The sequence below is a fragment of the Passer montanus genome, unplaced genomic scaffold, assembly GCF_014805655.1.
Source record: "Passer montanus isolate IOZ18808 unplaced genomic scaffold, ASM1480565v1 scaffold18, whole genome shotgun sequence".
Lineage (NCBI taxonomy): Eukaryota > Metazoa > Chordata > Aves > Passeriformes > Passeridae > Passer > Passer montanus.
The window spans coordinates 13,823,959-13,842,411 of record NW_024365381.1 but is presented as its reverse complement, the minus strand read 5'-3'; positions in this window follow the sequence as shown (position 1 = coordinate 13,842,411).

The following is an 18,453-nucleotide window of genomic DNA, read 5'->3' as shown; positions in this document are numbered from 1 at the left end:
TCAATTGATGTAATAAAAATATGCTTGATTTAAGATTGAACTGATAAATTGATGGACTAAAATATATGTTATGCTGAAAGTGATGAAATTGTGTTTTGAGTTTTCAGCCTTCCTTTTGTTTTTCTCTTTCTCCATGGTTCCAATTTTTTTTTTTGATCTTTCAGTTTTGTCAATGAATACAAACAAACAAACTATGGAATGACCAAATAAATCTGAAACATATTTAACAAAAGGAGATCTGAACAGTTCTAGCTCAACAAAATTAGGTAATGAGGAGTTAAAAGAAGCTGCTGACTGGTAAAAATACAGTAAAGATACCAGAAAAATAGAGCAAAAAACTTGCCAGTGAATTTAAGAGAACAAATGAAGGGACAGGATGAAGTGTGCAGGGTGATTTTTAAATAAAAACCCAGACAGGCTTGAAGAAATGTGTGTTAGCACAGAGCTACTGGAGAAATGGTGCTTCCTCTTCCTCTCAGTGAAGGTCCATAAATCAAAGCATTTATGGGCTTTACTTAAGGCCTCCATACTTTTGGCAGCAACAGCTGAAAGGAAAACCAGAGGAGCCAGCTCAGAGACTGCCCAGGCAGAGCCACAGGCAGGAGGGATAGCAGCATCTTGCAACTTTGAAAAAGTTCTCTCTGAGAAAACAGTAAGAGGTAATTGATTGAAATCCTGTCAAATCCTATTAATGTAGCCTCCTGTAGGACAGATTTTGTTCTCCAAGTCACTTATCATGTCCATATTTTAAAGTATTTTCATTTCCCAATCTGCATCCACATGATGCAGTTTAACACAATATCTATAACACAAATCTTTGTTTACAGAGGGTGTCTTTCCTCACTTTTGACTTGCAAAGGGCAATATCAAATCCTATAAAATCAATGCTTTCTCCAATGAGAGACATAGAAAAAGTCTGACAACAAGAGTCTGACACTTTGCAAAGCACTTAAAACTCACTAGTCCTGAACACTTTCTGGGTTTATTTGCATAAAATGCACCACTTTCCCTCTATTTTTTGCCTCACACATCAGATTATTTTCATACTGCATATTAGACCACTAATAAGGCACAAATTTCAGAGAGCATGATCTAGTCTAATAAGCACACAGAGTTTAGGACTGAAACCCCCTGGTTTCCCACATCATCTTCATTAACTTTATGTTTTAATGCAATGGCAATTAACAATAATGTGTAATTTTTCCACCCAGACTTAAATTTCTATCTGCAGAAGTTAATAACACTCAGTTTGGACAGCTCATAAAGAAAAAATAAATCTCAATAAATGCTGAGCACAAAACAGTCTTAGACAAATCATCAGAACTTCAGAAAGAAGCTGAAAGCCAATTGTGAGTTGTGAAATTTGAATAAAATAAATGAGGAAGAACTGGTGGAATTTTTTTTTTCTAAATGTTTGGTTTCCATGTGGAAATCCAGTATGTATTTTCACAGTAAAAGACACTATAACAATCTCTTCCTTGCTCAGAATAGGTTGATTTTCATCTTTGTATAGCTAGGAATTCCAGCAATCCAAACTTAAGGACATGCATAATATTCCCAAAGGTATAGAATTCAATGCTGACCTCAAATTTTAGTGAGCCCATGGTTTGGGGTTTTTTTTGGTTTTTTTTTAGTATGAATGCACACTGATAAGACATATCTTGAAGTTTAAGTATATGCTGATTTGCCCCCCCCCCCAAAAAAAAATAAAAAATTGCAGAGCTCTCTGCAAAATCCACAAGTATTTGAACCAGGACATTCTAGTAGAAACAAACAGGATCAATCTTACATTTTGCTTAGCCTGACACCTAAAGAAATGGTAACTATCATAATTTTCAGGAAAAAAATACATTACCAGCATGGCAGAATTCTGTCCAGTAAACTTCAAGATTTTAATAACACCTTTAAAAAAGGCCAAGAGACAGAATAACCAGCAGGAAGAGAGATTTAGATCTAAATGAGAAGAATATGGATATGCTAATTTTGGAACTAGTCATGTTACTAATCTCTGAGCACATTTGAAATTAAAATTTATTTCATGGCAAGAAAAAACCCATGGTTGTGATCTTTAGAAAAATTCCAAAGTGTGTGTTGTTAAGAGAGCTAATGCAATGAGGGGAGTTACAGGACAAACTGACGTTGCCTGCTGAATGACTGTGCAAAACAGAAGCAATCTGTAGAGAATTACTTGCTTCAAAAGGAAGTATAATGAAGTTTTTGTCTCAGATTGGGTGTTTTCAAAATTAACCTGTGCTGGAAGTGTTACAAATTCCATTCCAAAGCAATCTGGAGAACAGAAATCTGGATGAAGTCTCTCCATAGTAAAACAGGAGGTAAAATATTCAATTTAATTTCAATGGAGCTACATTTCCATTTGTTCTAGATAAAGTTCAGTTGAACTGTGACAGAGAAAGAAGAGACTGTGCTAGTGACAAAGAGAGGGAGCATTCATCCATTCTGAATAAGATACTTGTCTAAAATCCAAATCCAGGCAAGATCACTTGAAGATTCCACATAGAACTTCTGCTGCTTTATTAAAACCAAGCTACCTTCCTGGAGATATTTGTTTAATGTTCTGAAGACAGTCTCTTCAAATCTACATTTACTGTCTGTATAGGACTTTCAACACTCTTGCAATACAGCTCTTAATGTTCTTCAACTCCCAGTAATGATGAAAACTAGATTCAGAAATCTGACTGTTTTTCTCAGTGTGGTTGAAGTTAAAGGAATAATTAGCTTTTACTGGCTGAATGAAAACAAACAAACAAAAACAAACAAAACCCACACACACAACAATGAAAAAACCCCAAAACCAAAAACAAAATAAAAACAGGAAACAAAAGCTAGGTAATTCAATTTCACTCTAAATATTGACAAAAAAAATTCACAGAATTTAACAAGTATTTAGAAATATTTTGGTTTCCATGACCAGATTCTCAAATCTGCATTTACTGGACAACTGAAACATCTAACAGAAATAAAATGCCTGCATCTAGTCTAAATAGCTAACATCAAATTCCACTCCTGACCCTTTTCTGCCTTCCTATTATTGGACTTATTTTGAAACAACTTCTCTAATTAAGAAATCCTGGTTTTTTAATGTCTGATCCTCTACTAAAATTTTACTTGCCTGTCATTCAGCATATAAACTTGCATTTTTCCCCTTTGGCTTTGCAGAATAAATTTTCAATATTATTTTAGTACTCAAAAATAACAAAAAAGGCTCTCAAATTTAAAACATTTTTGCATGTTGTATATATTTTGTCTCTTTTGTTTGTTGTAGAATATCCTGTTCTTCTCTTTCAGCCTTTCCTAGATCCACTCCATGCCCCACAGCACATCCAAGGAATTGTTTCCTACTTGAGAGCAGCCTGTCCTGCACCTCCTTTTATAAGAAGAAAGCACCTCTATTCTCTGAAAACTTATGGTACACTCTGTTCTCTGCAACCATGAGTGTGAGAAATAATCTTACTTTTTTAATATGAAAAACATCCAAGTCACAAGATATACTGATAAATCTCTCCTCTAAAAACAACCATTTCTTCCATGTTGCCAAGGAAATGAGTACACAGTTAATCACAACCAACAACACACAGTCCTCTCCACCTTCTCTATTTCTGTCCTTCAGTCTGTCAACCCTCCAGACAAGAAGCTTCTTACTGCATTTTTGTACAAATTTGGGGGATGAAACAAAATAATTAAGAAAAAGCCTCTATATTCTGCGTCAGGGCATCCTACAATAGGGGATCTAAACTGAGAGACACAGGACATGCTGGTGACTGAGTGAGGCTGTGGGCCTGAGAAACTGGAGCCAGCAGTTGCACAGGCACCCGAAGGTCAGCAGGTTTCTCATCTCTTTCTCAGTGTACCCTGCAGCGTTCTGTTAGCATTTTGCAATAGGTTCAGCAGCTAAGTTTTTGGGGTGGGTGTAAGAGTGCACCGCTTCCTGTGGTGTTCTGCTTCCTGTTTTCTCAAGGCTGATGGAGACGAGCTGGCGAGGCTGCTGATTTTGAAACAGGGGCAGATGCATGATTGTCTTGTGAGAGCACAGAATGAATCATCATCCCGTTCTTATAGAAAAATCCCGAATCTTTCCAGAGTTGGAACTCTAACTCTGTGGCTTTGGGCTACCTGCTCTTTCATTGAGAAGAGGGTGGGAAATGCCCAGAACACCAAAGAGTCAAAAATCAAGAGCCAAACTACAACAGATCATGTGATTAGTTAAAAAATCATATAACTTTTGGAATATATTTTCTCTGTTCACTGAATTTCCATATTCTAAGCTACATCTTATTCTCTGCAATAAAATCAAGAAATATTTTCTTTTTTAATATGAAAAACGGGAAGTATCATGAGACTTTTAATAAAACCACAAGTCAGTAGCCGTAGATGGACAGAAAGATTACTCAAACACAGAAGTACTTTTATGCAGGTTTTGATAAATATTCAAACAAAATGAATATTCAAACCATTGAAGGGTTCAAGGGTACATTAATTAAGTTTATCAGTAAAAGATGAGAAATCTTTGGTAAAAGACAGCAGAGGAAAGGAAAATAAATTGGCAAAAGAAAAATCTTCTTTCTGTAAGATAACAGATGTAGAATAAATGTATTCTGGTGCAATTTTACGTGGTTATTATTATCAAAACCTTAGTATCAATGAGAGATCCCCCAAAACTGTTGACAAATAACTATAATATAACCAGGATTGAAGAAGATGTCTCCCTGAGTGGGACACATTCTCAAAATTGAAATGAATCTTTGAAGAACCTGCTTGCAAGAGCAAATACCAACACCCAAAAAAAACCAACAAAAAAAACAAACCAAAAAGGCAGTCAAATTAATACTGCACTTAGAGCTTCAGACTCATATCACCCCCTAGATTGTCTAGAAATTTTGAGGCTAACACCTGTTAGCTAATATATGCTAATAAATATGCTTGAGAAATCTTGTATAGACAAGGCAGCATGCATTTTATCATGCACCAAACTCATGTATTTAAATATTAGTTTTCTTCTATGCTTTGTTATCCATTATAGCACTAGATCTTTCTGGCAAACTGATTTTTTCTTAATGTGTTTCAGTTTATATCCAAGCTTCCCAGCATTCTCCAGACTGTTGAATGATTAAAGGCTTAATACATTGCTCTTGTCATCAGTTCCATGCTCAAAAGCAGCCCAGGTGTACATTTTGGAAACAAGACCTATGCAAAATGGAAAGAAGAAGACAGTGAGAAAATAAGAGCATAAAAGATCTCTCTTAAGGCTGAAAGGAGTAATGGTAAAACGAGGGACTGGGGGGAACCCTCATAATGAAATATGTGTGGTCACTCTTGATATTTGGAGCCAGCCCAGAAAGGAACAGAGACTACTATTCAAACCAAGTGGCTCTGTTATTTCTCCTTGATCTCACTGTAAGGCTCATGCCTCAAAGTATATTCACCCCAACTGACTGTCAAATGTTTATTTGGTCTAGATGCCTTTAACATACTCAAGAATGCTTTTATATTCCATTACCTGTATACTTACACCTCTGCTTTTGACCATCTATTTGAACCTCATGCTACCTTGTCTAAAGTGCTTGAAAATATTTGCATATAATTTTCCACTTCCTGGACCCTCATATTCTCCTATTCTTGCCTAGTCCCTTAGATGGTGTTTTACATAAATATTTTATATGGGTGAATATCCCTTTGCTTTCTGTATTCTTGTCATGGGCCTGCCCTGAGTTTTCACGGAGAAGTGAATATGAAAGAGCTTGAGTTCCTCTCCTCACACTGCATTTGTTTCACTTTCTCCTCTTTTCACTTACTGATTTAATCTGAATCTTTCTCTGAGCTCAAGTGTAGGGTTTCTGAGATGCCAGTTCATAGGATGAAGACCTTGGTGCTGCTGGAGTATGGAAGCAATGAGGGCACCCCATTAGATATCTTCCTGATCTGTATCAGTGGCTCTACCTTCAAGCATTCCTTCCTTTAATTACATTTTTGTTCTGAAAATCTCATCAAGATTGCTTAGTGGTATCTACACAGGATTTGCATATAAAACTCTAGAATAAAAAAGTGCACTTCCCAGTTTCCATACCGTATGACCGAGCAAAATATTTCTGAGAATCAGTCTCTGGTGCACTACAAGATAATTTATTTATTTTTCCTTCCTGGCTCTAAAAGCAGAATGACTGCAGTCATCAATCGCACAGAGCTCTGACAGTCTGGCATGCAGCTCAGTCTGCAGCAATATGGGGCTAGCATGGTTATTGTAATTATTTATAACCTCAGCTGAGGGCTTCGCAAACTGGAGAAGCAGTGTAGAGAGGTGCAGACAGGCCTTGGAACATGAGAGGAAATGTAATGCTAAAAGACACGGATGGTGTAAAAATACCAAATGTGGATGGTGGTAAAAAAAGAGAAACTCTAGAGTTATGTCACCTGTGGATATATCAGTGTCCATCAGTTTGGATGACATGATGAGTGATACTAACTTTCCAAAAATGTCCTGCACTGTTTTCTGGAACTGCACTAATACAGAGGATCAAATCCCATCACTTTGCAATTACTGATGTACTACAGTGGCTACAAAACCTCTGTGTAGGAAGCAGGTGTTCACAGACCCGTGTGCTGAACCTGCCCAGCCCTTTGCCAGCACATGCTGTGAGTGGCACGGCTCATGCTGGCCTGAAAGGCAGGCTGCAGTCTCCAAATTGCTGCCCAGGGCTGCTAGGAGCCCGTGGCTAACCATCGAGTCAACTGTCAGGCTGCTGGGTGGGGGTGGCGGCATTGCAGTCATATTATGAAAGTTGTTTATCCACTGATTATCAGCAGAAAGAGCATACATGAAATAACAGCAGGCTTTTACAGAAAGAGCCTCTAAATTGCATTAGGGTAACAGGCAGTGCACTTGTCCGTGGTTTGAGCTCCAGAAGAAACCCCTGAGCAAGTTAACTAAAAACAATCCCACTCTTCTTCAAGGCTTGATAAATATAGACTGATCAACATCAACTGAAACAGCAGTAATAAAGTTTGGAGTGTGGGAATTCTAGGGCAATAATGTATATGCAGGGCTGGACACTCCAGAACCTGACTCTTCCCCATACAGGTAATCATCAGCAGAGTACAGGAACTGCTGCTCTGCAGTCCTGTCCTTTCACAGAACACTTTGTGTGTTCAGCAGACACATGCACAAGTGCAAGCTTGAACTTACAGCTATCAGTTAGATAAGACTTAAGACTGTTAAAGAGGAAAAAATTGTGGTGACAGCATTTTCCAGAATTTAAAAGATTTGTGTCACTGCATAAAAGAACACATTTGTGAGAAGTTGCAGGGCTGGGCTGGATGACAACTCAAAAATAAGTAATTAGGAATGCAGGGCCCAATACTCATCTTCCAAGTAACTTCGTTTGTCTGCTCAGGACCAAGGCTATGTGCGCATATCAAATCTACAAGATTTTTAATTTGGATAACATGGTATGGAATATGGAAGAACATGATCTGTTCTCGTGTAGGAGGCCCATAAAAATACTACTACTCCAAAAAGAAGAGTTCTTCATCTTGTTTTCACTCCTGCTTTTTGGGTTCCTTTCCTCATCAAACTGGGAAAACATGTAATATTCTCTCATCATTATATTAAGAACTATTAAAAAAATTAAAAATCTTCTTGGCCTGGGTCAAACTTCTTTGACTCCCTTCTATATATGAACCTAAGCAAGTGTTGGAGACAGATACAACCAAAGCCAATTCAAAATATGAAAGGAGAAGCAAAGCTTAACAAAAAACTGTTACAAGGTACATTTTCTGGTTGTTTCTGAATATTTTTTATGTAATTTGAAGAAACTGGACCTATGGGAAAAATTACTGAAAAAATACTTTGCATTTTCAGTCCAGTCAAATAAAATAAACATTGTCCCCTGAAACATATGCAGAAAATCTAGAGATAATTAATTTAGTGATTTATCACTATCCAGAGAAGTTCTGTTGTAAGAAACAATATTCCTCACCTGTGCAAGGCTGGTGAGCATAGAATACATTTGTAGTAAACTTGCATGTGTGAAAGACCTTAATTTTTTTGTCCAATAATTGGTACACAACAATTGGAACTGAGCTGTTTGTCCTTTATCCTTAAACAGCTGAAAGAAAAATTAAGAAAACTAGTATCTTGTCTTTATAGCCATATGTTCCAACATCTCATTGGTACAAGGCACATAACAAATGTGAAGGAAGAAAGAGGCTTGGGGAGCCATGCACACAAAACCAGAAACCTCAGGAGTACACAATCACATTAAAACTATTTCAGATCGTTAGTTCATACTGTTGCCAAGTGGATTCCCTAATGACAAATTAGCAATTTCTGATTGCTAGGATGATGAGCACTCCACTACAGATTCTATCTCCTGCAAAATCTAGCATTTAATCTGTCAGTCAGAGCTCAAAGTAATGTAATGCAAATGTAATACATCTAAGACAGGCTGAGAAAACAGTTTTAGCCTCAGTGGAGTGTGCTAAAATGCTAAAAGAAGAGGAAGGTCCTGCTGGCTGACAGGATTGGTGAGAAAATGTTCAAGGATTAAGACTGTCACAAAGCATGTCTTCTCTGAATAAAATCTTACTGTGCAGAAATCTTTGAACTGATGCCCAGGGGAGGTCTGTGACATAGAGTGGCATGGCCAGGCCTGTGGCTGAGCTGAAGCTTCTTTTTGGTGCTTTAGTGCCCAGGTGTACCTGTTTGTCTGGAGGACCTTGAAGATGATACTGCATCTGGGGTCTGACTGTGGGCTCTGTAAACTATGTGGTCTCATTCTGACACTAGAAGGCTCTTATTGCCTAAGGTGAGTGTTTAGTATCCTAGAACATAAGAATTGAGTTTAGGAGAAAATCCCTGAGACACTGCAAACTCCCTGACATTTAAATTATCAGTTATTTTTGTTACTGTTTTATGAGGCCTTATTGTCACAAGATGACACTATAAGGAGGATCTGTCAAGAGAAATTACGTTTGGACAGCTTGCCTTTTCCAGAGTGACAGCAACAATAAACAATTTCTGATGAAAAAGTGGTCAATAAACAGACTATCACAGATTTGACAAATTCAGCTCATCAGATTTCCAAATTGGTTCTCTATAGGAAAATAAACACCAGTGAGGTTTAATAAAAATGTAATGCCTTTTAGACTTAGAACTACAGGCTAAGATATTTAGTTTCATAAGTTTTGATTGTTTAAGGACTAAAGAATAAAGAAAATAATTTTGAATGGATTAAGATTTTATTGAAAAAACCCCACTGAAAAATGGTTTACATTTAATTTTGTTGAAACAGCCTAGTAATGACTTCCTGATTTTGGTTATTTTTTATATTTCAGCCAAGCACCTTTCATCAGTGCCATTCCCAACACCAAGCCTGATATAGCACTTGGTGGTCAAGGTGAAAAACTTGCCCTTACTTCTTTGAAAGCCTGTCTAGGATATTGATGATGACTGACCTTGAAAGATCTGTAAAATATCCTTGTCTGAGGAATCATGGTTTTATGTGGAAGAGGTTTTACAGTGACTTCTCTGAGCCAGAAAGAAGTTTGATAAGAGGATCCATGTTTACCCCTGAAAGATTTTTCTAGCAAGCTCATTGACATAGAAACCAAGAAAAAGAGAAGGATAAATAAGAAAAACCTGCAACTGCCTATTCCAATAAACACTTTGTCTTTTGTGACCAATGAATAAAGTGTAAATTTATGAGTTTTGTAAGAATATATAAAAAGCATCTGTGCTACAATAAAAACAGGTTTGAAGCCTTCTGAAAATGGAGTGTGTTGCTTTGTATTGTCTCCATCTCAACTACGACAGTTTTATGAGTAAGTAAAACAACTGCATTCAGTTTTGATCTTTCTGAGAACAGATAGGATCAGGAGAATAAACAGAAAATATTTAAGAAACTTTCTTTCTGTGATAAGAGAAAGGCAGCTGAGAGTGATGCCAGGCCTGTGCACATTGTAGAAGGGTGAAGTGTATTTGTTGGATGGAAGGGGAGCTACACAGTGTCTCTCTCCAAGCCTACACAAACTGGCCATGAAGAATAGCCTGGTCTCTTCTGACCTCCTACAAAATGGGAATGGAAAAAATGGGAACTGCTCTCTGAAGGAGATTCTGAGGAAGATAATTTTTCACTAGGCCATTCTTACATCACCTAGAGGTATCTTGTGAAAATAAGTAATTTTAGTGTTGACTCTCTTGAAGATTTGATGCTAATATTTCAGCAAGAATAAGAAAAAAAAGCACTGCAGATCCTAGTACCCACTCACAGCTGTTTGCTAAATATAAAGGGCTCTGGAACCAGAGCTAAAAACACCTTGGTATATCCTGATACCTCAGGCCCTGCAAGAAAATGTACTCATCCTTTTGGAGCCAAAAAAGCAATGATGAAGGAAAAGAAATAATTATTATAATTTTTGTGCACTTAACCCCTGAACTATGCTCAGCATTTTAGCTGCTGGGAAATCATAGGAGTCATGTGTTCTGTTGCTGCCTTTTGCCTCCCACTGACAGACTGATTGCAGATTGACTGTGCTCAGTTTATCCTCACAGATCATGCTCAATTCTTCCAGGGCATGCCAATGGCAGCCCTCTCCCTAGGACTAGCACAGCCACTAAAAACAGACTCTGTCATCTTTGTATGGCTTTTGTTTTGATTCTTTGTGTTCAGATTCAGAGCAGCAAGCATGCAGAGAGACACTGCCAGGTCCTTCTTCCAAGAACTATAGGGTGTAACACAAAATGCAGTTCACCTGCAAAGCCCCTAAGGTCTTTCCCACTGCAATGTTTTCTTTTGACTAGCTCTACAAAAAGTCAATCCCATCTCAACTAAAATACACAGAATCGAAGATATGAACTCAGAATGACACGAAATAAAGGAGTTGCCAATGCAACTAATTTTAAGCATAGCCTTTCTCACATTATTTCTCAACTTTCTGAGTTTCTTTTACTCTCCCATTTTGATGCAGCATATCTTCCATCACCTAGCTTAGCACTTGTAACAACCAAAGTGGAAGTAGTAAGCCTGTGTCCCACTCCCCAGATGAGGTCTTCAAGACCACCTTCCCACAGTCCTCACACCCAATGCAAGACAATTCAGTCAGTAGTGCCTTGGATGACTTCTGATACTGGTGGTTTGAGGATGAGAAGCAGTTTTTAACGCTTCATAGGACAAGAAGAATAATCAAGTTAATCCACAGAATGAAGTGGATGTAAACATCAGGAAACAATCTCAGGAGAACAGCTCAGCATATCGTGCAAAGGGGGAGTGAAATGGCAAAAGCTGTTCTAGTAAACTTCTATTTACTGGCATGCTGTTGAGCAATAGCCTCAGTAACATGGTGTGTATTCCTACTCACAAACTTAGATTCTCACATGTATGCACAAAAAACACAGAGGGGACCCCTTGGATCTAGGTCTGATTTGCAGGTGGTTTTCAGAAAGGGATAAATATTATGAGGATCAGTTTGTAAGATTTCACAGCACCCTCAACAGCAACTTAGAGCCAAATCTATTTAAAAACAGTAAAGGCAGAGAAGTGAAGTTGCCTTTGGTTGTGATGTTTTTCTCTTTCCCGTTGTAGCTTCCTCTTTCTCTTCACCAGCTCAGCACTGCTGGCAGCTTTTTATAAACCACGATTCCTACTGCTGTCAGCTTGTTTGGAAACTACATGGTGAGCTCAGTCCCGCAGCTACTGCTGTGGGTTTGTGTTTCATTGCAGGCCGGATTTGCTCTAAATTCTGTACCCACCACCATAGTTTTGATTCCAAAATACTCAAAATTCTCTGTATATTGAAAAAAAATTCAGTTGAAAGCAAAATTTTCCACTAAATATACACAGCTATGTAGCATAAGCTAAAAGTGGAAATGCAATCTCCTAAATACATAGTAAAAAACTTCTGCACAAAGTGACAGCCTCTGGAAGGTTAAACTGTGGCAAGGTAGGCAGTAGTACTGGGTGATTCTAGGTGGACAGGAATCTGCACTGAGCATGCAAAGTGATGTCATGACCAGAACAATAGCTGTGGAACAAAGAGTAATATTAAGATTTTCCTTTTTGAGGAATCTTCAAAATTCCTCAGACAGCAGACACCTCAGTCTCCACCAGAGACAGGTTGGATAGGTGAGTAGAATGCTGTTCAGAAAGATTATGATTACAGGAATGATTAGGAATGAAACAATGAAAAAGCTTTCTTTAGTCATGGCATCAGGGAGGGATTCCTAGCAAAGCAGGGAGAAGCAAGGGGAAGGAGCAGGACTGAGGAAATACCATGGGTTGGGGTAGTGAGATAAGCAGCACCAGCACTCCTGAAGTCTTTGTACTCTGCCTGCTACTCCAGTGACAAACTTTGCTATTGGTTTACTAGAGAAGCTGTTGGGACAGATATGTTCCAGTTTTCATCACCACAGTAGAGATCCTACAGTCCGTTATGAATTGGGGGATAATGGCATGATCTTAACTGGAGACAAATGGTACTCAGAAGAAAAGGTGTACAAAGAAAATAAAATAAAGAGGTATCTCTACATCTCAGAGTTTAAAAAATATTTTTACTTGTAGATCTCTAAAATTCATCTATGTAGGTGCAACCATGCATGCATTTTACACAGCCAGCTTAAGCACACTGATAAGAGTGTTATTTTTTATATTTCTCTCAGATTCCTCAGAAATGCTTCATTGACTAGCAAAGGCCTACAAACCATGAGCTGAAAAATCCCTAAATACTGACTGGAAAATATAGGTCTAAACACAATACTTTTACTGCTTAAACTAAGCTTATTCTGTAGTACTGAATTAAAGGAAAACAACAGCTTTGGTAACAGCATGCTGCAACTGTAAAACATGTTAAATTTTGTCACTGTTTAAAATACACAATCCAGTACTTTCATTAAATTTTAAAGGCTTTGTATGTGGGTGGGGTCTGTGACTGAAGAGACAAGAACCTTGAGTAAATCCAGGGGCATGGGAGTGGGAATAAGGTCACTGCAGAAGAGTTGAAGCTTCATTCATCAGCAGAGCATATTTCATCAGCAGCTTTACCTGTATTTGCCCATGTTGTACATAACTGCATGTAGTATTTCTGGTAGAACTGTAAGTACCTCAGCCTCTCATGTTACCAGTCACAGAGGGTCATAGTGGTTACCAGCAAGACCCCCACTCAACAGAAAAAGCCATTGAGAAAGTTTGTCCCCTTCTCAGCTGGCAGGAGTCCTGTAATCTGAGTTATAAATACTCAGCCATTGCTCTGTTTTGGTGTCTACTCCTCTGTCTCCTATCATCTCCTACTCAGAAAAGAACCATTTCCCTTTTCTTAATGACCACTGAAATCATTTAGGGAATTTCCAGCACATGGTGTGCAGATTCTGATTCACTTTAACCCCAGAAAATGTTTAACTCCTTCTGGTAATAATTGTGAATTGATCCAGTCCTACAAATGAAGATACCCCGAGTTCCTCTTTCCCTTTTTCCTCCTCAGCCATGTACAAGCATTTTGCATTCAAAGCATTCTGCTCCTCTGCACCCCACGGCCACAGCACTGAAATCCTCGTCAAAACACCTTAGCCTCTCCCATGGTTAATTTGTTAAGATTTGTGACTGTTTCTTCTCCTAAAACAGGAAGATAATTTCATTTTTCTCATTTTCCAAGATCCATACCTCTTAGCTTACATACCTCTTCTGTAACATCCTTTAAAACACTACCACTAATATAACATGGTCAAAACAAACGCTCTCAGTTTTCCTTCTCCCTCTTTCTATTAGCATAGCTATTGTAAGGCTTGCTGTCCTTGAGGGTTGTCTCTGACATTATGCCAATCTACACAACCAGGTTTTATCAAGGATGTGCAGCTTCCTCTTGCAGAACACCTGTAAGAGGAAAATTTTTCACTTTCCTTTCATTGCTTAAACTCTTGCCCACCAACGACCTGAAAAACAACAGTGTCCTTCTGTCTGGTGTTCCTGGCTTCAGACTTACTTTTTCCTTTCTCTCCTTTCTCCATTCTAAGGGGGAGATCAAATCACTGTTCAAAAACTTTCTGCTGCATTTCTCCACTATTTTCCCTTAAACTATCACATCAAAACCAAATTTTGATGTCCTTTTAAGACCCTTCACACAACTATTCCCCCCTAATATTTATTTCTTTAATGTGCAATATGTTGTGTAATTGTTTAATGTTTGATGTAATACTTCTGGCACAACAAAAAAATTAAATAGAGTTCAGTACAGTACCTACTGTACTGTAGATACAGCAAATTGCTTGTATTAAAATGAAAAAAATTCAGCATTAGAGGACCAATAGCCACAGTTCATACAAACTAGAGGAAGGAGGAAATAAAGTATCAACCCACATATTGTTAGCAGAACAACTTTGCAAAAAACATAGGACCAAAAAAATAGAGAAAAACAACTGCAATCAAACAAAAATCTGTCAACACCTTCAGTGGGCGTGTAGCCTTTACCTGGCTGATGTAGTTTTCGTCAAAGCAGTAAGCAGACTTTGCTCCTAAAGAAAGGTAGAGCTTAAGATGGAGCTACTTGTCTCTAGGCTGTTAATTTTTTCTACCAGATTAGGTAAGGATTCCAGCTTTTTACCAAACCCTGCAGATTTCAAGATACCTGAAAATAATCACAGACAAAAAAGTAAAAATGAAGTCTGAATAATCAAACTGCATGTGACATATTTAGTAGAGATGGTCTGAGGTTACAAAAGAATGAATTGTAATTAATTAAAACACTTTTTTTTTTAATTGGTAAAAAAGTTTCTACAGATAATGTACTCCTGAGTGTGTCATACACACCTGCCTAGTCACGCACAAAAAGCTGTGACCTAGGGCTTGCATACATGCTTCAGCTCTTATGCAGCCAAACATCCATGGGGAGGAAGGATGGAAAGAGCAGCACTGGCTCCCAGTACTTTAGTTCCTCTGTCTGTGTCACATTCCAGGCACAAAATCCTTGCCAAAGTGGTGGCAGAGAGCCAGAAGCACATCTACAAACCCACCAGCTACCTAAGCACATTTATTTGTGAATAGTGTTGTTCTCTTTGAAATTCTGAGAGAATGCTAAGGGGTATAATCCTAAATAAGATGCAAGCCTGAAAAGTGGTATTTACCTTAGGAGAGTAAGACTAGGTACAGCTGAGCTCTCAGGAAAGAACTGCTGCCTAAATATCCAAATCAAGCTCCCCACAGCAAAGATGTCTCTGACACAGCTTGGCAGAGGTCACTGCAGCCTCAGGGTAAGAATCCTCTCCAATGGTGAATGTAGATCAACAAAATAGTTCAGATCATAAGACCATTTCTAAAATCAATATCCTGATCCTTCCCCCTTACTACACTTTGCACCACACAGCAGTGTTAGGATGCATAAACTAGACTCTTTTCAGATTAAACTGAAGATGTAGCTCAGGTCTCCAGTTGCAAATGGGAATTCCATGGCATCAGACTAGAATCAGTCTGAAGTAACGCCTTGTCAAAAGAAATATGGGGTGTATTGAGCCTCCATCAGCAGCAAGTATTTTTCTCTACACATATATTCTTCTCAAGCCAAATCACAGATTCACCTTAATCTTTTAACTTAATTTTTACCATTAAAGTATCTGATTTTTTGGTGGGCGGGGGGAGGCAGTGTGGAGGTGAGAGGGAAGGTAACCTCTATTGGACTGTAGGTTCTTTATGAAGGGATGATAGACAATTCTACCTCCACATTATTGGTGTTGCTGACTGTAGGTAGGATGTACACTGGATGTAGACTTCAAAAGTAGATGGTTAAAGCAGTCTTCCATGTTAATCGCTTGAAATGATACTAAGGTTTGAGAAATTGGATGACAATAAGCAAGTAGAAATATGTAAATTGAAAATCAGTTGCCCACAGAATGCAGAACATCATTAAAAACCATATAAAATCTTATAGTTATTTGAACATGCCTTAAAATCCAAACAAGTTTTCCCAAATACAGTAAGTAATAAAATGCAACTGACATGTAAACAGATTTTAAAGCCATATAAATTTCCAAAGAGAGACTTTCTTCTTTGCTGAATTCTGTTTTATGGAGAGTTTAAAGTTACTAACCAAATGAAAAAATAAATGCTTTTCATTTCTGTAAGTGCTTGCATATCATAATAGTTCTTAAAATATCCATAAAGTTTTCTCTTTCTCCAAATGAAAGTGGTTTTCTCCATTCTGATATGGATGGAGTCTAGTCTGTGCTTTAAAACCTTTACCAATATATTGAAGCTAGTTAAAACTGATGTTTTAATTACATTTTTATGACACTTCCCACTAGCAAAAGCCTTTGTACAGATGCTGGTTCATAAAACTCATGAAAGCTGAACCGTCAAAAGCACTTTTTTGCAAGTATGAACTGCATCAGCTCTGGGAAGGGATACCCACATAAGAGGAAAAGCCTTTATTCAAATATAGTAATGCCAGTAAACCTGTGGGTATCACAGGAAACATCAGGGAGGGATACCAGCACAGTAGAAATGGGAGCACATGTTTCAGGAGAGTCTACAGTCAGACTGTTAAAGGTCCTAAGGTGCAGGTCCACATGAGAAAAAGAGGTAACAAATTCTTTTTAGCCAGGCTTTGCAGCAGCCATTTTCTGCCTCCTACTCTCTCATATCAACATATGCAACAAAGATATTTCAACTCACATCTTCAACTCAGTAGGAGTGCATGCAACAAGCAGTTATCAAGGGAGGACTGTCCTCCAGACCCCACAGGTTCCACAGTCAGTGACCCATGTCATCTCAATGGATAGTCAATGTTAAAGGATGGTATACAAGACCTACAAGCCATATTAGGTCTAGATAAAAACAAGTTCCATGCTAAAACATAGTACTGTGAAGAATATGGAACACCCAGTGGAATTCCTTGCTTAGAGGTGTTGTCTTTCTGTTGCAAGAAAACTCAGTAGCAAAATCTGTGTGAACACCTGTTTCTGATTAAAGGACTACAGTGTGAGTGATGCTGTCTGTGGTTTTAGTAGGGGGGAAAATTACCTTCCAAGCACCAAACAAGGTTTGAGGTGACAAGACCTCTCTGTGATGTGGCTGCTAGATGAAACCCTTTTGCTTTGGTAGTTTGTGGTTAGAAATAGCTTAAAGAACAAATGGCTAGAGGTAGGGCAAGAAATGCTTCAAAAAACTGCACACAGTGAGGTGATGCTTAGAGGGAAAAGATTCAGATGAATGTTTAATGTTATCAGAAATAATTTTTCAAAAACTTAATCCTTCAACTCATCAGTTTTTTTCTCTACTAAAAATTCCATTATGGATAAGGATCCCCACCCTAATTCAAAAGTATTTTTAAAGGTCAAAATGCACTCTGTGTTCACATCACATACCTCCGGAAATCAGTTCTCTACTACACAACTGTTTTGCAACTTCATCTATTTTCTGCATGTAAGTCATCTAATAAGGGAACGGCAAGGATCTGGGGCAAAAGTATCACCTCTAGTAGGCCCTGCTTTAGGGGTGAGAAGATTCTGTGCTTACAAACAGAGGATAAAATACCAGTTATATGCAATTGTGAGAAGCCAGTCTGTGCTGAACTTTAGCAAGGTTGTTACTAGTGATGCTCCTATACAAGTGTGATAAACAAGTGTTTTATTTCAGTTTGGGCATTTCCATTTATGGAGATACCCTCTTTCCTGGGACGATTATTCAATTGCTGGACTTCCTGCTCATCCTGAAACCTTATGTCATATAATTTAGTTTTTATTCAGCATACAGATAATCAATTTAATTCTTTATATAGATTGCCCTGGTGCAATTACAATTACTGTATGTTTGGATCTAGTCGATAATGTTGGCAATCCAGCATTCCCTGAGTGCAGTAAGGCTGGTGCAACATATCTGTCCTTATTAGGCAATTTCCTGTGCTAAAAGTCAGTAGTGTCCTCCAGCCTATGGAATATAGTTTCATTCCACTTAGTAGAAGCCTCTCTATATAAAACACATGTTTAATATTTGCAGAAGCTGCTTAAGCTATCTTTCAGTGCGCAGTGAATCAGATAGCATATCTTCCTTGCTCTGAATAGCCTTGTTAATAGACACACAATTTCCACAATTGCTTTTATCACCTATTATTCAATTACCCACTGTAAGATTTGTGTGTTCACTCCCTTCTCCTCTGTTTACACTGAATTTTATCATCAGGGTGTTACTTTGCTTCTCTCCTTTTCCCCCAGGTAGTTTGATCACTTCCAGGCTGGTATCCAGGAGGACACTTGAGAACCATCTCAGAAACAGAAGTGGACTGTTAAGCAGTTTGCTTATTCCCAGGCTGAAGTCAAGAGTTCATGGTATGAATTAAGGAAGAATTAAATGCTTATGCATGAACTAATGCTGACGAAATCTAGTCTGAGGCTTCAAGAGTTAATATCCCATCATGTTCTTGATATTATCCCATTGCTAATATGGTTTGCTTGTGGAGCTCCTG